The sequence below is a fragment of the Chlorocebus sabaeus genome, chromosome X (genome assembly GCF_047675955.1).
Source record: "Chlorocebus sabaeus isolate Y175 chromosome X, mChlSab1.0.hap1, whole genome shotgun sequence".
In the NCBI taxonomy this organism is placed as follows: Eukaryota; Metazoa; Chordata; class Mammalia; order Primates; family Cercopithecidae; genus Chlorocebus; species Chlorocebus sabaeus.
In genome coordinates this window covers 50439034-50462349 of record NC_132933.1, presented here as the reverse complement: position 1 = coordinate 50462349, position 23316 = coordinate 50439034, and the positions used below count along the sequence as shown (strand labels likewise).

General features: G+C 39.1%; 1 protein-coding gene across 6 annotated transcripts in view; it reads left to right on the top strand.

The window, feature by feature from the left end:
* LOC103232380 (ras-related protein Rab-40A-like) overlaps positions 1–21724 on the top strand; it is a 186544-nt gene extending 164820 nt beyond the window's left edge. For 2 of the 6 annotated variants that reach the window (XR_012091927.1, XR_012091929.1), the window contains 4 exons: positions 4299–4451; positions 8423–16809; positions 17413–17559; positions 21450–21724. The gene's annotated coding sequence lies outside the window, so the exon portion shown is untranslated. The other 4 variants (XR_012091932.1, XR_012091931.1, XR_012091930.1 and 1 more) reach the window with 4 other exon arrangements.
* The last annotated feature ends 1592 nt before the right edge of the window (positions 21725–23316 follow it).

Genomic DNA, 23316 nt, shown 5'->3' with positions numbered 1-23316 from the left:
GCCAGGCTGGTCTCAAACTCCTGACCTCAGGTGATCCACTCGCCTTGGCCTCCCAAAGTGCAGGGATTACAGGTGTGAGCCACTGCTATATGTCTGTTTCTATTCCAACACCATGCTGTTTTGGTTGCAATAGCTCTGTAGTATAATTTGAAGTCAGGAAATGTTATTCTTCTTGTTTTGTTCTTTTTACTCAGGACAGCTTTGGCTATTCTGGGTCTTTTGTGATTGAATATACATTTTAGAATAGTTTTTTTTTTAAATTTCTGTGAAGAATGTCATTGGAATTTTGATAGGGATTGCATTGAATCCATAGATTTCTTTGGGTAGTATGGACATTTTAACAATATTGATTCTTCCAATTTGTGAATTTTGAACATCTCGACATTTTTTATGTCCTCTTCAATTTCTTTCATCAATATTTTATAATTTTTATTATAGTGATTTTTCACTTCTTTGGTTAATTCCTAGGTACTTAATATTGTTGTAGCTATTATAAATGGGATTACATTCTTGATTTCCTTTTCAGATTGTTCACAATTGGCATATAGAAATGCTACTGATTTTGGTATGTTGACTTTGTATCCTGCAACTTTACTGAATTTGTTTATCAGTTCTCCTAATTTTTTAGTGGAGCCTTTAGGTTTTTTCCAAATATAAGATAATATCATCTGTAAACAAGGATAATTTGACTTCTTCCTTTTCAGTGTGAGTGCCCCTCATTTCTTTTTCTTGTCTGATTGCTCTAACTGGGACTTCCAGTGTTATTTTGAATAACAGTTAATATGGTTTGGATTTGTGTCCCCACCCAAATCTCATGTCAAATTGTAATCCCCAATTTTGGAGGTGAGGCCTGGTGGGAGCTGATTGGATCATGGGGGCAGATTTCCCCCTTGCTGTTTTCTGATAATGAGTGAGTTCTCATGAGATCTGGTTGTTTAAAAGTGTGTGGCACCTCCCGCATCTCGCTCTTCCTCCTTCTCCAGCTATGTAAGACGTGCATGCTTTCCCTTTGCCTTCTGTCATGATTGTAAGTTTCCTGAGGCCTCCTCAGCCATACTTCCTGTACAGCCTGCAGAAATGTGAGTCAATTAAACCCTTTCTTTATCAATTACCCAATCTCAGATAGTTTTTTATAGCCATGCAAGAATAGAATAATACAACAGTGTAGCAAGGGAGCATCCTTGTGTTTCAGATCTTAAAGAAAAGGCTTTCAGTTTTTCTTCCATTCTGTTTAATTATTAGCTGTGGGTCTGTTATATATGGCTTTTATTATGTTGAGATATATTCCTTTGATACTCAGCTTTTTTAGATTCTTTTAAAATCATGACACGATGTTGAATTTTATCAAATGTTTTTCAGGATCAATTGAAATGATCATATGCTTTTTGTCCTACATTCTCTTGATATGGTGTATCACATTGATTGATTTGCATATGTTGAATCATCCTTGTATCCTTGGAATAAATCCCACTTGGTCATGATGAATGCTCTTTCTAATGTATTGTTAAGTTTGGTTTGCTAATATTTTGTTGAGAATTTTTGTATCAATATTCAGGAGACATATTAGCCTGTACTTTATTTTCTGATGTGTCTTTGTCTGGTCTTGGTATCAGGATAATACTGGCCTAGTAGAATTAGTTTGGAAGTATTCCCTCCTCTATTTTTTGGAATAATTTGAGTAGGATTGGTATTAGTTCTTCTTAAAATGTTCGGTAAAATTCAGCAGTGAAGCCATTGAGTCCCAGGCTTTACATTCCTGGGAGAATTTTTATAATGGCTTTGCTGTTCAGGTTTTGTATTTCTTTCTGGTTCAATCTTGGCACATTGTATGTGTCTAGAAATTTGTCTGTTTCATCTGGATTTTCCAATTTATTGGCATATACCTGCTCATAGTAGCCTCTAATGATTCTTTGAATTTCTGTAGTATTGGTTGTAATGTCTACTTTGTATCTCCAGTTTTATTTATTTGGGTCTTCTCTCATTTCTTCATAATGACTCTGACTAACGGTTCATCAATTTCATTATTATTTCAGAAACTCAACTTTTCATTTCATTGATCTTTTGTATTGTTTTCTTCATTTAAATTTCATTTATTTGTGCTCTGATTTTAATTATTTATTTTCTTCTACTAAATTTTGTGTTTGATTTGTTCTTGCTTTTCTAATTCTTTAAGATGCATTATTAAGTTGTTTATTTGAAGTTTTCCTACTTCTTTGATGTAGGCACATATAACTATAAACTTCCCTGTTAGTACTGCTTTCACTGTATTCCATAGGTTTTGTTATATTGTGTTTCCACTATCACTTGCTTTAAGAAATTTTACAATTTCTTTCTTAATTTCTTTTTCTTTTTTTCTTTTTTTCTTTTTTTCTTTTTTTTCTTTTTTTTTTTTTTTTTTTTTTTTTGAGACAGAATCTTGCTCTGTCACCCAGGCTGGGGTGCAGTTGTGTGATCTCATCTCACTGCAAGCTTCACCTCCCGGGTTCATACCATTCTCCTGCCTCAGCCTCCTGAGTAGCTGGGACTACAGGGGCCTGCCACCACACCCGGCTAATTTTTTTGTATTCTTAGTAGAGACGGGGTTTCATCATGTTAGCCAGGATGGTCTCGATCTCCTGACCTCGTGATCTGCCCATCTCAGCCTCCCAAAGGGCTGGGATTACAGGCATGAGCCACTGTACCCGGCCAATTTCTTTCTTAATTTCTTAATTGAACCATTGGTCGTTCAGGAGCACATTGTCTGATTTTCATATGTCTGTATAGTTTTCAAAATTCCTCTTGTTATTGATTTCTAGTTTTATCCCATTGTGGTCAGAGAAGATAATTGATATTATTTCAAATTTTTAAAAACTGTTTTCAGACTTGTTTGTGACCTAATATATGATATATCCTTGAGAATAATCCATGTTTTGAGAAGAAGAGCATGTATTCTCCAACTATTGGATGAAAGGTTCTATAAATATTTACTAGCTCAATTTAGTCTATAATGGAGATAAAGTCTGATGTTTGTTGATTTTCTGTCTGGATGATGTCCAATCCTAAAAGTAGAGTGTTGAAGTCTCCAGCTGTTATTGTGTTGATGTCTGTCTTTCTCCTTAGCTCCAGTAATATTTACTTTATATATCTGCATGCTCCATTGTTGGGTGCATACATATTTATAATTGTTGTATCTTTTTGTTTAATTGACCCATTTTGTATTTTATAATGATGTTCTTTGTTTCTATTTATAGTTTTTGTCTTGAAACCTATTTTGTTTGATATGACTATAGTGACTCTTGCTCTTTTTTGGTTTCCATTCACATGGAATATCTTTTTATATCCCTTTATTTCTATTCTATATTTGGCTTTATACATGAAGTATGTTTTTTGTAGGCAACAGATAGTTCTAATTTTTTGTCAATTCAGCCACTCTACATCTTTCAACTAGAAAGTTTAGTTCTTTTACATTCAATGTTATTATTGATAAGTAAGGACTTACTCTTGCCATTTTGTTATATGTTTTCTGTTGTTTTGTGGTCTTCTCTTCCTTCTTTTCTTCTTCCCTGTCTTCCTTTTAGTGAAGATTATTTTCTCTGGTGGTATGTTTTAATTTCTTGTTTTTGTTTGTTTGTTTTGTTTTGCTTCTGTTGTGTGTTTTTGATTTGAGGTTACCCTGAAGCTTGCAAATAATGTCTTATAACCCATTATTTTAAACTGGTGACAAGTTAACACTGATTACATATACAAACAAATAAGCATAGAGAAAACTAATAAAACTCTACACTTTAACTTTTTTCGTGTGCTTTTTAACTTTTTTTGTTTCCATTTATATCTTAATGTACTGTCTATGTTGGGAGCAATCCCCCCAAAATCTGGTCGTAAACCAGTCCCAAGACTGGCCATAAACAAAATCTCTGCAGCACTGAAACATGTTCATAATGGCCCTGATGCCCACACTGGAAGGTTTTGGGTTTACAGGAATGAGGGCAAGGAACCCCTGGCCCGCCCAGGGTGGAAAACCTATTAAAGGTATTCTTAAGCCACAAATAATAGCATGAGTGATCTGTGACTTAAGGGAGTGTTCCTGCTGCAGTTAACTAGCCCAACCTATTCCTTTAATTCGGCCCATCCCTACGTTTCCCATAAGGGATACTTTTAGTTAATTTAATATCTATAGAAACAATGCTAATGACTGGTTTGCTGTTAATAAATATGTGGGTAAATCTCTGTTTGGGACTCTCAGTACTGAAGGCTGTGAGACCCCTGATTTCCTACTTCACACCTCTATATTTCTGTGTGTGTGTCTTTAATTCCTCTAGCGCCACTGGGTTAGGGTCTCCTTGACCAAGCTGGTCTCAGCAAGTGGCGTCCATTCATGGGGGCTCAAATCCAGGTCGAAGGGTCGCCAGAATGACGGTTGGAATGGAAAACTAGCTGGAGGATACCCGAGTACTCTTAAAACAATTCCTGTGGTGAGTAAGAAGGGGAGCTTGGAAGCATCAGGGTAACGATGCAACAGGTATGGGGTCTGGTTCGTTTCACCTCGGAACTTTTTCACACTGATAATGAGGAGGAACAAGAGTATAGCGAAGTAACAGACGAGGTTACAGAGCATGTTTATTTGCCAGCTAAAGCGCAAAGGAAGGAGAGGTTCATCCCTACCCTTCCGCACCCCCTCATTATTATTTTGAAGAAAATGACCCTCCAAATCTTTCTTTTCCAGAGGACACTGGGCGAAAAGTAATTGCCCCAGTGACTGTTCAAGCAGCGCCTCAAGCAACGGCTCTTAATTCTATTCAGGCAGGAATTCAGCAAGCTAGACAAGATGGTGATTTAGAGGCTTGGCAGTTCCCTGTTAGAATACATCCGCCAGATCAACAGGGAAATATTACAGCTACATTTGAGCCTTTTCCTTTTAAATTACTCAAAGAATTTAAACAAGCTATATATCAGTATGGACCAGGTTCTCCTTTTGTAATGGGACTGTTAAAGAATGTTACTGTTTCCAGTCAGATGATTCCTACTGACTGGGACACTCTTACTTGAGCTTGTCTAACTCCTGCTCAGTTCTTAAAATTTAAAACTTCGTGGGCAGATGAAGCTCCCATTCAGGCAGCTCGCAATGCCCAGGTCAAACCTCAAATTAACTGCAGACCAACTTTTGGGGGTTGACGGCTGGGCTGGTTTAGATGTACAACTGGTCATGCAGGATGATGCCATAGAACAGCTTAGAGGAGTGTGCATTAGAGCTTAGGGAAAAAAATCACTTCAGGTGGGGAACAATACCCTTCCTTTAGTGCTATAAAACAGGGGCCAAGAGAACCATACATTGATTTTATAGCTCGGTTACAGGAGTCCCTTAAAAAGATGATTGCAGATTCGGCTGCTCAGGAAATAGTGTTGCAGTTATTAGCTTCCAACAATGTTAATCCCGATTGCCAGGCTGCTCTGTGACATATCAGAGGGAAAGCACATTTAGTTGATTATATCAAGGCCTGTGATGGTATTGGAGGTAATCTGCATAAAGCTACTTTGTTGGCACAGGCAATGGCAGGACTGAGAGTGGATAAGGTAAATACTCCATTTCCTGGAGCTTGTTTTAACTGTGGGAAGCATGGTCATACTAAAAAAGAATGTAGAAAAAATCAGCTAGTCAGGCTGCCAGATAGGGGAAAAAAGAAAACTGTTGAGCCTGAAATATGTCCAAAATGTAAAAAAGGAAAACATTGGGCTATTCAGTGTCACTCTAAGTTTGATAAAGATGGGAACCCGATTTCGGGAAACGCCATGAGGGGCCCGTCCCGGGCCCCGTTCTAAACCGGGGCATTTCCAGCTCAGGCCATTCCCTCACCCCTGTACAATGTCTGTCCCCTGCCACAGCCAGTAGTGCCACAGTAGATTTATGCTGCACAAAAACTGTGAGCCTTCTGCCTGGGGAACCCCCGCAAAAGATCCCAACAAGAGTCTGTGGACTCTTGCCAGCAGGGACAATAGGATTACTTTTAGGAAAGTCTAGTGTAAGTTTAAAAGGCGTACAAATATATACAAGAGTCATTGATTCAGATTACAATGGGGAAATTCAAATTGTTATATCTACTTCTGTTCCGTGGAAAGCAGAACCAGGAGAGCGCATAGCACAGCTCCTGATTGTGCTGTATGTGGGAATGGGAAAAAGTGAAATTAAATGAACAGGAGGATTCGGAAGCACAAATAAACAAGGCAAAGCAGCTTATTGGGTAAATCAAATTACTGATAAATGTCCTACCTGTGAAATAACTATTCAAAGAAAGAAATTTAAAGGTTTGGTAGATACAGTAGCAGATATTTCAATCATTTCTCTACAGCACTGGCCATCCGTGTGGCCAATTCAACCCACTCAATTTAACATAGTTGGAGTTGGTAAAGCCCCTGAAGTATATCAAAGTAGTTATATTTTGCATTGTGAAGGGCCCGATGGACAACCTGGGACTATTCAACCTATTATAACTTCTGTACCTATAAATTTATGGGGAAGAGATTTATTACAACAATGGGGAGCACAAGTTCTAATTCCAGAACAATTATATAGCCCTCAAAGTCAACATATGATGCATGAAATGGGGTATGTCCCTGGTATGGGACTAGAAAAAAATTTGCAAGATTTGAAAGAACCACTTCAAGCGGGAAAACAAAGTTCCCGCCAAAGATTAGGATACATTTTTGATGATGGCCATTGTTAAGCCTCCAGAACCTATATCTTTAAAATGGTTAACAGATAAGCCAATTAGGATAGAACAATGGCCGCTAAGTAAAGAGAAACTAGAGGCTTTAGAGACACTAGTTACTGAAAGATTAGAAAATGGGCGCATAGCTCCAACATTTTCCCCTTGGAATTCTCCAGTTTTCGTAATTAAGAAAAAAATCAGGTAAATGGAGAATGTTAACTGACTTAAGAGCCATCAATTCAGTTATACAACCTATGGGAGCATTACAGCTAGGATTGCCTTCTCCTGGTATAATTCCAAAAAAAATGGCCTTCAATAGTCATAGATTTAAAAGACTGTTTCTTTACTATCCCTTTAGCTGAGCAAGACTGTAAATGGTTTGTATTTACAATTCCTGCAGTAAACAACCGGCAGCCTGCTAAACGTTATCATTGGAAAGTGTTGCCACAGGGCATATCAAACAGCCCAACAATTTGCCAGACGTATGTGGGGCAAGCAATTGAACCTACTCGTAAAAAAATTTCACAGTGTTACCTTATTCACTATATGGATGATATACTTTGTGCCGTCCCCACTCAAGAAATATTACTCCAATGTTATGATCACTTGCAAAATTCGATTTCTCGTGCTGGTTTAATCATAGCTCCTGACAAAATTCAGACTACTACTCCTTACTCCTACTGGGGGACCTTAGCAAATGACACTACCATTGTGCCACAGAAAGTAACCATATGTAGGGATCAACTAAAAACATTAAATGACTTTCAAAAATTACTAGGGGATATTAATTGGATATGACCTGCTCTAGGTGTTGCTACCTATGCCATAAGTAATCTGTTTTCTATCCTTAGAGAAAATCCTAGTCTCACTAGCCCCCGACAATTAACAAAGGAGGCTGAGGCAGACTTAACAACTGATTGAGAAGCAAGTCCATAAAGCTCACATAAATAAAATAGATCCAGAGAAGACTCTAGATTTGCTAATTTTTTCAACTCAGCATTCACCTACTGGTGTTATTGTCCAAGAACAGGACTTAGTAGAGTGGCTTTTTCTTCCACATGCTAATTCACAGACTTTAACTCCTTATTTAGATCAAATCGCTACTATGATAGGGATTGGGAGAACTTGGATTGTTAAATTACATGGATATGATCCTGGAAAAATTATTGTCCCTCTCATGAAGGCACAAATACAGCAACCTTTTATAAATAGTCTTACTTGGAAAACCCATTTAGCTGACTTTGTGGGTATTCTCAATAATCATTTTCCTAAAACGAAGCTGTTTCAGTTTTTAAAATTAACTAATTGGATTCTCCCTAAAATAACTAAATTTAAACCAATTGAAGGTGCTGAGAATGTTTTTAAAGATGAGCCTAGTAATGGTAAAGCTTCTTATTCTGACTCAAAAAGTAAAGTTTTCCAGACGTCCTATACTTCAACTCAAAAAGCAGAGCTGGTAGCTGTAATTGAGGTATTGACTGCTTTTGATATGCCTGTTAATGTGATTTCTGATTCTTCATACGTGATTCATTCCACACAGTTAATTGAAATTGCTCAGTTACGATTTCATATAGATGAACAACTGCTGACAAAAACAAAAAAGGAGGAAAAATAGGGATTACAGGACAGCTGATACACAATTGAATCTAGCATTATTTGGGGAAAAGATCCCATAACAAAAACTTGGGAAATAGGTAAAATAATAACTTGGGGTAGAGATTATGCTTGTATTTCTCCAGGCCAAAATCAACAGCCGATTTGGATACCATCAAGACACCTGAAACCTTATCATGAGCCAGATGCTGAGGAAGAGACTCTGGGAGGATCCCGAGGACCCCCCGGTTGTAGCCATGTTGAGACTGACACTGAGGAGGACCCCAACTGTCACGAGCAACACCCGTTGAACACAGCCACTCACCTGGGGACAGATCAAGAAGCTGTCACAGATGGCAGAAGAAAACCTGAGGAAAGCGGGACAACCAGTCACAATAAATAATTTAATGGTAGCCATGATAGCGGTTATCACCACTGCCGTCAGTATTCCTTCAATAAGGGCTGGTAATAATGCTTGGATGCAATCACTCTATGACACAGTTACACGTGCTTTGTGATCTCAGTATTTACTCTAATAAATCTGCTCCTGTAATTGAGGCATACCGCCCTCAAAATCCCATTTGTAAACAGGATTGGACCCAGTTAGAAAAAATGAACATACTTGTTTAGGAACATTGCTTTGCAGAACAGGCAGAGGTGCTACACAAGGATTCCTATGGAATCATTATTAATTGGTCCCCTAAGGGGATGTTTAGCTTGAATTGCACCTCTCAGTCTGCATACCACGGTCACACTATGTTCAGATTATCTGAACAAAATGGTCAGATGGTAGATATAATAAGAAGTACAGCAAAAGTTCCTATTATCTGGAACCATGGCGGTATAGTGGCACCTCAGCCTCAAATGATATGGCCTGCTCTAGGAGCTAAACATAAGGATTTGTGGAAACTATTAAATGCTCTTAATAAGATCAAAATTTGGGAAAGAATAAAAAAGCATCTAGAAGAACACTCTACAAACTTGTTTTTGGATATAGCAAAATTAAAAGAACAAATATTTAAAGCATCCCAGGCACACCTGACCTTAATGCCAGGAACTGGAGTGCTTGAAGGAGCTGCAGACAAATTAGCAGCTAGTAACCCATTAAAATGGATAAAAACACTTGGAAGCTCTGTGATTTCAATGATAACTGTGCTTTTAATCTATGTCGTTTGTCTTTGTAAACCCTGCAGATGTGGATCCCGACTCCTGCAAGAAGTAGCTCACCGTGACAAAGCTGCCCTTGCTTTTATCAATTTGCAAATCAGAGAAGGGGGACATGTTGGAAGCAAGCCCCCCAAAATCTGGCCATAAACCGGCCCCAAGACTGGCCATAAACAAAATTTCTGCAGCACTGTAACATGTTCATAATGGCCCTGATACCCACGCTGGAAGGTTGTGGGTTTGTGGGAATGAGGGCAAGGAACCCCTGGCCCGCCCAGGGTGGAAAACTGCTTAAAGGCATTCTTAAGCCACAAACAATAGCATAAGCAATCTGTGCCTTAAGGGCATGTTCCTGCTGCAGTTAACTAGCCCAACCTATTCCTTTCATTCGTCCCATCCCTTTGTTTCCCATAAGGGATACTTGTAGTTAATTTAATATCTATAGAAACAATGCTAATGACTGGTTTGCTGTTAACATGTGAGTAAATCTCTGTTTGGGGCTGTCAGCTCTGAAGGCTGTGAGACCCCTGATTTCCCACTTCACACCTCTATATTTCTGTGTGTGTGTCTTTAATTCCTCTAGCACCACTGGGTTAGGGTCTCTGAGACCGAGCTGGTCTCGGCAGTCTATGTGTTGGAAATTTGTCATACTTATTTTATATCAGTTCTTCTTTTACTCTTTCTACTTAAGATATGAGTAGTTTACACATCACAATTAGTGTTATAATATTCTGTTTTTCTGTGTGCTCACTATTACCAATGAGTTTTATACCTTCAGATGATAGCTTCTTGCTTATTAATATCTTTTTTTTAGATTGAGGAACTTCCTTTAGAATTTCTTGTAAGACAGGTCTGATGTTGATGAAATCCCTCAGCTTTTGTTTGTCTTGGAAAGTTTTTATTTCTGCTTTATGTTTGAAGGATATTTTCACCAAATATACTTTGCTATGGTAAAAGTTGTTTTTTCCTTCAGCACTTTAGATACATCATGCTACTCTCTTCTACCTTGTAAGGTTTCTAATGTAAATGTAAAGATCTGCTGTGAGATGTATTGGAACTCCACTGTATTTTTTTTCTTTTCTCTTGCTGCTTTTAGGATCCTTCCTTTATCCATGACCTTTGGGAGTTTGATTATTAAATGCCTTGAGGTACCCTTCTTTGTTTTGTTTTGTTTTGTTTTGTTTTGTTTTGTTTTGTTTTGTTTTGTTTTGTTTGAGACAGAGTCTCACTCTGTAGCCCGGGCTGGAGTGCAGTGGCGTGATCTCGGTTCACTGCAACCTTCACCTCCCGGGTTCGAGCAATCCTCCTGCCTCAGCCTCCCGAGTAGCTGGGACTACAGATGCATGCCACCATGCCCAGCTAATTTCTGTATTTTTAGTAGAGATGGGGTTTCAGTATGTTGGCCAGGCTGGTCTCGAACTCCTGATCTCATGATCCGCCCACCTCAGCCTCCCAAAGTGGGGGGATTACAGGCATGAGCCACTGCACCTGGCTGGTTTGTTTCTCTTGATAGCAGGTCTTGTTAAGAAGAACGAAAGATTCTGGGTATGTATCAGAATGCTTACTTTTAGCATCCCCTTGTCAGAAGCAGGAAGGTATTTTTTTCTGATCTTCACTGTGAGAAACTGGTAGGGCTTCAGACATAAACACACAAAAGTAGAGGTGGAGACAGGCTAAGACTGAGCCCACCTGGAGTTTCCAACTCTTAATCTTGTCTACACTGAACCTTCAGTAATTTGTCAATTATGGTTTATGTTTTCCTACCGTGGTACAAGCTCCTGTGGTGGTTTCTGCTCCTGGGCTCCTGCTCCAGGTAAGCTGTGATTCTTTGTATACACCTGTCTGTCTCTCCAATTTGAGGGAACAATAGTTTGCCCTGTGACCTCAATTCTCTCATAGTCTAAGAATTGTTGTATTTTCAGTTTATCAGTTTTTACATTGTTGCAGAGAAAGAGAGAGAGAGAGAGAGAGTCCTGCCCAGAGTCTATCACCTTCCTGGGTTTTGGTACCAGAATGTAAGGTCAGCCGAGAGAAAGGAGGAATAGACCCAAAGTCAGGCAAATACGTTTATTGAACCTGCTGGCTACTCCACTACAGACAGAGGAGGCAGCCCTGAGCTTACAAAATGAGGGATTTAGATGGGGGAGAGAGACCCTGGGGTTGTTTGCTGGTTAATTTTGCCACATATCATCTTGTGACATTTATTACAGGAGGGTGTAGGTAAAGTTTGTTTATGCTTCCCACGACCTCTCCCTGTGTGGTCCAGATGGTTTATAATTGGGATTTGTTTATTGCAGCAAGGTCTGATAAGTGATGCTGACTTCACTGCAGCACCTAGATAAGGGCATAGTGGAGGCTTGGGGGAAGGAGAAGAGTTGCAGTGTTTAGGGGGAGGGGTGGGCAGCACGGAGAGGTTTGGGGGAAGTGTTGGCAGTATCAAGAAGTTTTTTGGGGCAGCTTGTCCCTAACAGTAGGCATGATATTTAAGATGAGTCCTAAAGAGTAAATAGTTGTTAGCCAGGGCAGGAGTGTAGTTTGCCTCCTAGGAGAAACAGCAAATGCACAGGCTCTAAGGCAGGAAAGTCCTCAGCCCATTTAGAACTAAAGGAAAGCAGTGTGGCTGGAGCTTAGCAATGAAGGGGAAGAGTACCTGTGTCAGAGTAGTGGCCAAGAGCCAGATCTTACAGGGCCTGAAGGATTTTATTTATTTTTTAACTACCTGAATGCAACAGAGGCATTTATTGGATATAATGAGGGGAGGTGTATGCTCTAATTTCCTCGTAAAATGTTCTGGCCGGGTGCGATGGCTCCTGCCCATAATACCAGCACTGTAGGAGGCCAAGGGGGGCAGATCACGAGGTCAGGATATCGAGACCATCCTGTCCAATATGGTGAAACCTTGTCGCTGCTAAAGTACAAAAAAAAATGGCCGGGTGTGGTGGCACGCGCCTGTAGTCCCAGCTACTCAGGAGGCTGACACAGGGTAATCGCTTGAACCCAGGAGGCAGAGGTTACCGTGAGCCAGGATCACGCCACTGCACTCCAGCCTGGCGACAGAGTGAGACTCTGTGTCAAAGAAAAAAAAAATGTTCCTTGGATTGCCATATAGAGACTGGATTGGAGAAGGGTAACAGGAGAAACTGAAAGACCAGTTCACTGATTATTCAGTGGCCTAAGATCTGTGATAGATACAAAACAATTATGAAACATAATTTAAGGCATCATGGGATGTGGGTGGGAGCAGAACATGGGATGCCTGTGCAGGTCCACTCTTGCATATAACAACTGCAAGGGAAAAAAAGTGGAAAAACTATGGGGTCCTGTCAGCTCAATAAAAGTCAGAGAAGGGGAGTATCTGTAGAGCCAGAGAAGCTATTGTGAGGAAGACGAATCTGGGTCCGATCTAGAAAGGTGGATTGGATTGGAGGGGTTTTTTTGTTTTTCTTTTGTTGTTGTTTGAGGTGTTCTGGAAAGGGCTAGTGAAGTAAAGAGAGTAGCCTGGCTGGAGTGGATGTTATGAGCCTAACAAGTGAACAAACAGTGTCCAGTGGAAGCCCTTGCAAACCTCAGCAAGATTCAAAGCTGAGACAACCAAAGTGTTTGTTTTTCAGGGATGTTGTGCAACAACATTCAATGCTGACTTTCTAACTACTCCTGGAAGGAGAGGGATGCCCAACATGGTCCACAGAGCAGGGCAAGATTATGGGAAGGGAAGTGCTGTGTATGTCATAAGAGTGACAACTCTAAAGAATGTATCTATTTGCAGTTCTCTTCACTTGATTCTATTCCTCAATGACTGGTTTTGTGGGCATCCTGTGGGCACAGACCCACATGACTTCCACTTAGCTCTAGTGAATGGCCTTGTCAGAGCTGGTACTCTGAAAAATGCTCCTTGTTCCAGTTTTAACCCCAGGGCTCCAGGGATCCTTCAGATTTTTTTCAGTTGGGGAGCTTTTATTGATTCATATATTTAGCCTCTCTCTCTCTCTCTCTCTCTCTCTCTCTCTCTCTCTCTCTCTCTCTCTGTCTCTTGATCCTCTATTTTTTTTTCTCTCCTCCCCTGGGTGTTGGCACTTTCTGGATTGCCTCAGTTATTTATGCCCTGCCTCCTTTCCTTCCAAAGATTATTCAGTATGTCTTCTTGCTGTCTTTCACCTCTCACCAGGTCCTCTTGGAGTCCATAGTATCCTCAGCCATTCCTATGTTTGAGGCTCCCAGTGTCATCTATACCTACCTAACATAAATTTCCTTCTTCCTCCCTAACAGAACTCCAAATATCTGGATGTCAACACCATCCCACTTCACCACAAGCTTCGGGGACAAGTCCTAGTTATTCTGAAACTGTCAATACCTGGAATTTACCTAAGGGCCATTACTGGTTGAGGGCGGACAACCCTCTTAAAATGGCCTGATCATATTGAAGGGATGGCATTTTATTCCATAGTTAGGAAAGGTTTTCCCCTCTCTCCTGAGAGACAGAAACAAAGAAGAATGTACACTCTATCACAATAAACAGCCATCTTATTACATTAGGGGTAATTCCAGCCTTAGGATGAAGCTGACACCAGGCACAGCAGAAGCTGACCAGAGATGGAAAGAACCTGGATCCTTAATGACTTCATTTAGTTACTGAATCAATGGCCCCTGATGCCTGTCCTACCTACTGTGCTCTTCCTGCTATGTGAGATCACAAACTTCCTTAATAGTTAAGCTAGTTTAAGGGGATTATTTTTTATATAAAGCTAAAACTCCCTATGCAATATAATTGATATAACAATATTGCCTAAAGAGTTTTCCATTTCATTCTGCTCAGAACTACTCCATTATTTATAATGGCTGTATAGTTTTCCTGAGTATTATTGCATCTTAATGTACTAATCCTTCCCATTATTTCTAAGCATTAAAGTCTTACTGAGCTTTTTGGTTTTGCAAAAATGCTAAAATAAACATCCTATTATTGCATATATTTACATTCTTGCACACTTGGATTTTTTTAACTTATTAATTATTATTATTATACTTTAAGTTCTAGGGTACATGTGCATAACGTGCAGGTTTGTTACATATGTATACTTGTGCCATGTTGGTGTGCTGCACCCATCAACTCGTCAGCACCCATCAACTCGTCATTTACATCAGGTATAACTCCCAATGCAATCCCTCCCCCCTCCCCCCTCCCCATGATAGGCCCCGGTGTGTGATGTTCCCCTTCCCGAGTCCAAGTGATCTCATTGTTCAGTTCCCACCTATGAGTGAGAACATGTGGTGTTTGGTTTTCTGTTCTTGTGATAGTTTGCTAAGAATGATGGTTTCCAGCTGCATCCATGTCCCTACAAAGGACACAAACTCATCCTTTTTTATGGCTGCATAGTATTCCATGGTGTATATGTGCCACATTTTCTTAATCACTTGGATATTTTCAAAGTCCAAGTACAGATTATTTGTATGACTACTCACTTTTGTTATAGTACAGTAATAGGCATAGAATTTCTAGGTTATAGAAATTCTTTTAATACTTATTTCCAACCTACCTTCCACAAATGTTGTACCAGTTCTTATTCTCACCAGCACTGTACGAAACTGCCCATTTTTCTGAACCCTCATCTCTAGGTATGAATAATTAACAATGTCATGGATTCAGAAGTCAGACTGTCTATGTTCAACTCCAGCCTCATAAGTATATAGTAATGTGGCTTTGAATATGTGGTCCAATCTCCTTATACTAGTATCCATAAACAATTTATATGGTTAGGGAAATTGAATGAGTAAGGTATGTAAAGCACTTAGATCATAAGTGGTCAATAAATGTTGGCTGATGTTATTATCAAAATTATTTGCCAAGTTGATACTTCAAAATGTTACCTGCTCTCATTTGCACTTCCTTGATTACTAGCTGATGTGGACTGAATGTTTCTGTTTCCTCAAAATTAATATGTTCAAGCCCTAATCCCCAATATAATGGTATTTAGAGGTAGGATCCTTAGAAGGTAATTAGGGTTATATGATAGATTATATCATGAGAGTAAGGCTCTCAGGAGGAGATTAGTGGCCTTATAAAAAGAAAAAGAGACACAGGATCTCTTTCTCTGCCTGTGAAGATACAGCAAGAAGGAAGTCATGTATAATACAAGCTGGGAAGAAAACCCTCACTGAACTCAACAATGCTGGCACTCTTACTCCAACCTCCAGACAGTGAGAAGTAAAATTCTGTTGTTTAAGCCACCTAGTCTATGGTATTTTGTTATAGCAGCTTGAGCTAAGACGTGGATGAAATTGATCATTTTTTCCATGTGTCTACTAGTCAGTCATAAAATTTTTTACCTTTCCTTTTTTCGTCCATTTTATATTTATATGTTCCCCTTTCCTTGATTGATTTGAATCAATTTACTTTATAGTTATAATATTAATCCTTTGTCTTTCCTACATGTAATATTATTCAGTATTTCATTTGCTTGTTTTTGCATTGTACTTATACAAAATTTTGTTTTTTATGTAATAAAATCAGTTATTTTATGTTTAATTTCCTTGAGTCATATGCTGAGAAATGCCTTTAACATACTTGAATTAAATACTTATCTGTATTTTCTCCCAGTTTTATTATTATTGTACTCAATTTGTTAATCCATTTAACAACTTTGTTTCAAAGAATTCGTTTTGTTTTTTTTTTTTTTTTTTGAGACGGAGTCTCGCTCTGTCACCCAGGCTGTAGTGCAGTGGCGGGATCTCAGCTCACTACAAGCTCCGTCTCCCGGGTTTACGCCATTCTCCTGCCTCAGCCTGGCAAGTAGCCGGGACTACAGGCGCCCGCCACCTCGCCCGGCTAGTTTTTTGTATTTTTTAGTAGAGACGGGGTTTCACCGTGTTAGCCAGGATGGTCTCGATCTCCTGACCTTGTGATCCGCCCGTCTCGGCCTCCCAAAGTGCTGGGATTACAGGCTTGAGCCACCGCGCCTGGTCAAGAATTCTTAAAAACATTGCAAAAAGATTATGTTTTTGTTTTTTGGTTTTTTTTGTTGTTTTTTTTTTTTGAGACGGAGTCTCGCTCTGTGGCCCAGGCTGGAGTGCAGTGGCTGGATCTCAGCTCACTGTTTTTTTCTTTTTTGTGAGACAGAGTCTCGCTCTGTCACCCAGGCTGGAGTGCAGTGGCATGATCTCGGCTCAATGCAAGCTCCACCTCCCGGGTTCATGCCATTCTCCAGCCTCAGTCTCCCGAGTAGCTGGGACTACAGGCGCCCGCCACCACGCCCGGCTAATTTTTTTGTATTTTTAAGAGTGACGGGGTTTCACCGTGTTAGCCAGGTTGGTCTGGATCTCCTGACCTCAAGATCCGCCCGCCTCAGCCTTCCAAAGTGCTGCTGGGATTACAGAGGTGAGCCACCGTGTCCAGCCAAGATTATGTTTAAATGTTAAGTCAAAAAGGAACGTAAAATAGTATATACAGTATGATCCAATTTTTATAGAATAAGATTCTATGTATGAATATTTCGTGTAGAAAAAACTAAACAAAAAGAAACTGAAATATTTAATAATATTTAGTAGAATTAAGATTTTTTAATTTTTTCTTTCTTTGTGTTTTCCAAAATGATTGTTTATCATTTTTATCAGGCATTTTAAAGTAAGTTTTTTTAATTTTAAAAACATGGTATATCTTTTAAATGATTTGGAATGGTGCTATTTAATAGAAATATATTATGAACTATAAATCTAATTTTAAGTTTTGTAGTAAACGTAATTTAAAAGTAAAAAGAAACAGATAAAATTAATTTTAATAATATATTTAACACAGTATATCCAAAATGCTATCACTTCAACATATAATCAATATAAAATGACTGATATTTCACTTTGTTGTACTATGTCTTTAAAATCCTGTGTGTACTTTATACTTTTAGCACATCTCCAATTGCATTAGTCACTTTTTAAGTTCTCAATATCCAAATATGGCTCATGGTTACTTTATTGTAAATTGCAGATTTGGAACATAAAAAGTACTGAATTCCACATTGGTCTGAATCTCAATCATTTGCTGAACCATTGCTTCATATCACTTTTGAAATGCAGTTGATATGAATTAAAGAACACAAACTGAAGTGCCTCTGGGGGCCAGGAAAGTAAGTAGGTAATGTGAACAAGCTTTTCTTTCTTTAAAGCTGAGTAAGGAAAGTAAAACAGAAACACCTGCCTTTCTAAAGGATTGAAACCAACACTAGGATACCTCCAGTCAACTGATGCAATGTGGGAATGCAACCCCAGGGTTTACAAAACTCCTGATTTTTCATGAAAATCTAAAATCTTGATTTTTCCTGTGGAATTTATCAATTATTAAATATCAGCAGTGATTCAAAAATCATACATCAGTGTGTGATACAAACTATGTGCTTGTCAGATTTGATCCTCTTTAGGCCAAATTTTGACATCTGGAATCAATAAATACTTTTTAAAACCCACTAATGTTATTAACTTTGAAAGATTAGACTACCCATTTTTAGTGAATCAAAAGCATTTTTTCATTTTACTGCTTTATAACATTAACAGCTAGCATTTACTGAGAGCTTAGCATGTGAAGGGCATCTTGCTAAACACTTTCTGCATTTCATAGATAAAAGAAAGAAAGCTAAGGGAGGTTGACCAACTTTGTTTAAGGTCACACACGGTGCTTGTAAGTGGTGGTGCCAATATTTGAAGTAAGGTCTCCTGACTCCAAAGTCCATGCTTCTACAAACACTCCTTTAAACTGCCTAGGAGTATCCATGTCTAGGTAATCAACCAATCTATCCCTTCCCACCATTACACCTACCCCCACTTTTCACAAACGCACAACACACACACTCTCACACACTTTTCTTGGCCCTTTTGCTCATAAGAGTACTGTATACAGCTGACTTCTGTCTACCTTGATCTCGTTTTATTTCATCTTCCCCTCATTTATGCTCATCCTACATCTCGTTTACAACACGTATTTCCTTTTCTCACTTTCATCTTTCATTTTCTTTGCATGGGAATGTTCCCCTTTTAATCACATTGATGAGGGAGGCCTTTAAGCAAGTGGTGTGCTCTTGACAGCAAATTGTGCACATCCCTTCTCAACTCTGCATTAAGTGACATCATGTTGGTAGCTGGAAATCAACTGTAGCCGGAGCATTTACATAGTGGAAATAGGCTAACACTACAAATAGTTTAATGGAAACTCAATTGTTAAACATTTATCAATACACAACTGCCTTTGTCCTTGTTAAGACATCTGATAGAAAGCTTGTCTTTATATCTGCCCATCTACCTTTTCCTTTGGTTCTGTAAATACTATCTTTTGAAATTCAAACTCTCACTACCTCCTTCAACTGATTATATTGATTCATAGCTTGTGTGGTAAATTTTATTCCTTTAACATTCATAAGAATTTTATTTTCTAGTTCTTTTGGGACAGTTTACTATAAATTCCCCGTGGAATGAAGCTGCTTTTTATTCTTTAAAAAAAATACATTTTAGTACCTCAAGTATCCATTAGTTAACAGCTGTTCTGATCTGTATTGAATGCATTTTCTTCACTGGGCTAGTCGAATATTACCGGCAGAACCCCCTTCAGCTCTTTCTGCATTGGTTTGTGCCCTGTTTTTGCATCTTTCCTTCTCTCTGAAGCTGCCTCTTACCCTACACTTATGCCATCTATTTCATAGTTCCTTTCCTTAAAATATTCTAAAATTTGTCATTGGTCTTCAAGTTTTGTTTCAACCCCATGCTGTTTCAAAGGATCTCCAAGCCTCTGCTCATGAGAGCATACTATTATTATTATTTCTCTTACTGAAGCACTTCCATTGCCCCACCTCCATGGGACTACTTCCAGATGATGTTGACTAGATGAACCCAATCTTTTCAGTATCATATTCACAGATATTTTCCTGCTTTATCCACAGAGATGGAAAATCATGTCTGTTGTCTATAAGATTTACTCATTTATAACTCTCATAGGACATCTTTATTTCCAAAATGTGAGGCCCTGAAGACTCACAATTATGTCCTTCATGTACAGTCAGTTGTCCCTCAATGTCCATGGAGGACTGGTGTCAGGAACCCCCAGGAATATAAAAATATGCAGATGCAGATGCTCATTTTCTTTAAATAAAATGACATAGAGTTTGCCCATAACCTATACACATCCTCCTGTAAACTTTACACAATGTCTAGATTATTTTTAATACCTTATGCAATGCCTACATATAACTTTGTTAAATGCAAATTCAATGTAGTACTTGCATATTGCAAATTCAAATTTTTCTTGTTGAAACTTTATGGAATTTGTTTTTCCAAATATTTTCAATCCATGATTGGGTGAGTCCATGGATGCAGAACCCACAGATATGAAGGGCCTACTGTATTTATGTTAGTCCCCTAAATTTTGTGCATCTTGAGAAAAAAAATGACATCGTGGTGACATACTCCATCCCTTCTTCAATCAAACTGGTTGATGAAATGGTTTCTTATGCTTGTTGGTTTATCCTGTTGTCTCAGTCCCATGCTTCCTCTAATAGCACTGTAATACAACTTGTCATTGCAGGTATATACTCAATGGCAACAGTGAATGGTAATCTTGTAATTTATGCCTGCATCTTTCCGACTTTATCAGCCTGCAGCCACTTTTCCTTTTTTTCCTTTTTGAGACAAAGTCTCGCTCTGTCACCCAGGCTGGAGTGCAATGGTGGGATCTCGGCTCACTGCAAGCTCCTCCTCCCGGGTTCAAGCAATTCTCCTGCCTCAGCCTCCCAAGTAGCTGGGATTACAGGCACCCGCCACCACGCCCAGCTAGTTTTCATATTTTTAGTAGAGATGGGGTTTCACCATGTGGGCCAGGCTGGTCTCTAACTCCTGGTCTCAGGTGATCCACCCATCTCAGCCTCCCAAAGTGCTGAGATTACAGACATGAGCCACCATGCAGATATTTTTTTTTCTTCTAGAGTTAAACAAGTTACTTTGACAAATCTGAGTACATGTAACTATTTGACAAGACTTCTGAAAAATGCAGATATCAGAGTATCAAATGACTGTTTGGGATTACTCAGTTGTGTGTGATGACCCTTCCTTATCCTCAGACTGTCTTAAATTTTCATTGCATAAACAGATCAGCTTTTCTGTTATCATGTGCTAGACTTTCAGAGTCTGTGACCCCAGACCTATGTTGGATCTGAGGCATTTTTTCAAACACGCATTCTTTTGTCAGCTTCTCAGTAGAAGGCTTTACATTAGGTGTTTCTTGTTATTTGTAACTTGATGAGGCCAATAGTGTTCCTCAAGCACATAATTAATTTTGTGTTAGTTTACATAGTTTGAGGTTAAAAATTAAAGAGACCTGGCAGGGCGCAGTGACTCACACCTGTAAGACCAACACTTTGGGAGGCCAAGGCAGGCGGATCACCTGAGGTCAGGAGTTCGAGACCAGCCTGGCCAACATGGTGAAACCCCATCTCTATGAAAAATACAAAAATTAGCCAGGCATGGTGGTGGGCACCTGTAATCCCAGCTACTTGGGAGGCTGAGACAAGAGAATCATTTGAACCTGGGAGGCAGAGGTTGTAGTGAGCTGAGACTGTGTTATTGCACTCCAGCCTAGGCAACAAGAGTGAAACTCCATCTATCTATCTATCTATCTATCTATCTATCTATCTATCTATCTATATGAGACCACTGAGAATTTGAATACTGACTGGACATTAAGAAATTTTTGTCCATTTTTATTTGTGATAATGGTGCTGTGGTTGTTTTTAAAAGTCTTTAGAGACTGTATTAGTTATCTATTGTTGTGTAACAAATCACCCCAAAATTTAGCAGTTTACAAGAACGTTCATTTATTATCCCAGAGATTCTGTGAATCAAAAGTCTGGATGTGGCTTATCTGGATCTTCCACCTCAGGGTCTTTTAGAAGGCTGTAATCAAGATGTTAGCCTGGACCACAGTTTTATCTGAAGACTAAGCTGGGCAAGAATCTGATTCCAAACTCACCTTTGTTGTTTTGGCAGGATTCAATTCCTTGAGGACTATTAGACTGAAGGCCTCAGTTCCTCACTGGCTGTTGGCTGGCGAACACTCTCAATTCCTTGCTATATGTGCCTCTCCAACATGGCAGCTTGTTTCATCAAAGCCAGCAAGTGGGAGGAAGAAGGAAGGGAGACAAGGAATCTGCTAGCACGATGACAATCACAATCTTTTGTAACATAATCACAGAAGTGACATCCTGTCACTTTTGCTGTGTTCTATTGATTAAAAGTAAGACAGTGATTTTACCTACACTCCATAGGAGGGATAATTACACTAAGGCATGAACACTCTATCCAAGGCTAACGTGAAATTTGCATATCTCAGTTCTGTCAATGGGAATTTTTATGTGCTTCATTTGCTTTTGTAAGCTCACTGAATAGTTCTTTGGATCTGGATCTGTTGTTAGCTTGTATTTCTTTTTAACATAATCCATGTTAAGAAAAATACATTGAGTACAAAAGAAATCACCTAATATCCCACAAAAGATAACAAAATTCAAATTGTTATGTAATAAATCTAATGCTTTTTTCATGATCTCATCCTTTACATTTTAATGCTTCCCTGAACTGAATCCAGATATTCACCTTTATATTCTACAAGTTATTATGGCATTTAAGAATTGATACCGGCCAGGTGCAGTGGCTCACGCCTGTAATCCCAGCACTTTGGGAGGCCGAGGCGGGCGGATCACGAGGTCAGGAGATGGAGACCATCCTGGCTAACATGGTGAAACCCCGTGTCTACTAAAAAACACAAAAAAATTAGCCAGGCATGGTGGCGACTAATAATGTGTATGAATCCACATTTTCAAGAAAGTCCCCTGGTGATTCTCACACAGGTGGCAGATTAGCATAGTTTTGGAAACACTGTGACATTACTAAATGAACCCAGTGTTCCTTTAGGAATGGCAAGTAATCTAAGTTACACGTCCAAAGTTATTTACTTGTTTAAAAACTGAACCAAGACAAAAACTCAGAGCTCCTGACTCAGTCATTATTAATTTTACTTTGGTTAAGTGCCTGCCTCGTCAGGAAGAAATCATAGCATGACCAACAGACATCTTAATCCTGAGAACAGGAGGTATGCTGGACTAGTGAGACCTACTTTGAGCACTCTGCTAAATATCTGAAGGGAAAAATCTGAGGATAGGAGTCTTGCATAATAGGTGTGGATGGGAGAAAAAACAGGTAAACACAGGTCTCACACAAATGACCTCATTCCAGTCATGTGAAGGAAATGCCACCCCCAATTTATACAAGGTCCTGGGTTTATTTACCTGGCTAAGAGATCCAAATTTGATCAGCAAGTATTTTTTTTTCTTTTTTTAAAAAAACTTTTAGGTTCCAGGGTACATGTGAATGTTTGTTACATAGGTGAATTCCTGTCATGGGCCGGGGGCAGGTTGGGGGTTGTTGTACAGATTATTTCATCACCCAGGTGTTAAGCACAGCACCCAATAGTTATCTTTTAGGTTCCTCTTCCTCCTCCCACTCTCCACCCCTACAGATCCCAGTATGTTGTTCCCTTTTTTGTGTTCATGGGTTTTCATTTAGCTCCCACTTATAAATGAGAACACACAGTATTTGGTTTTCTGTTCCTGCATTAGTTTGCTAAGGATAATAGCCTCCAGCTCTATCCATATTCCCACAAAAGACATGATTTCTTTATTTTTATGGCTGCATAATATTCCATGATGTACATTTTTCTTTATCCAGTCTCTCACTGATGGACATTTATGTTGATTCCATGTCTTTGCTATTGTGAGTAGTGCTGATCAGCAAGTATTTATTAAGTGACTCTACTGCTTTCAAAGGTTATTTAAAAATGTTTCCAATTCTTCTTAAATTA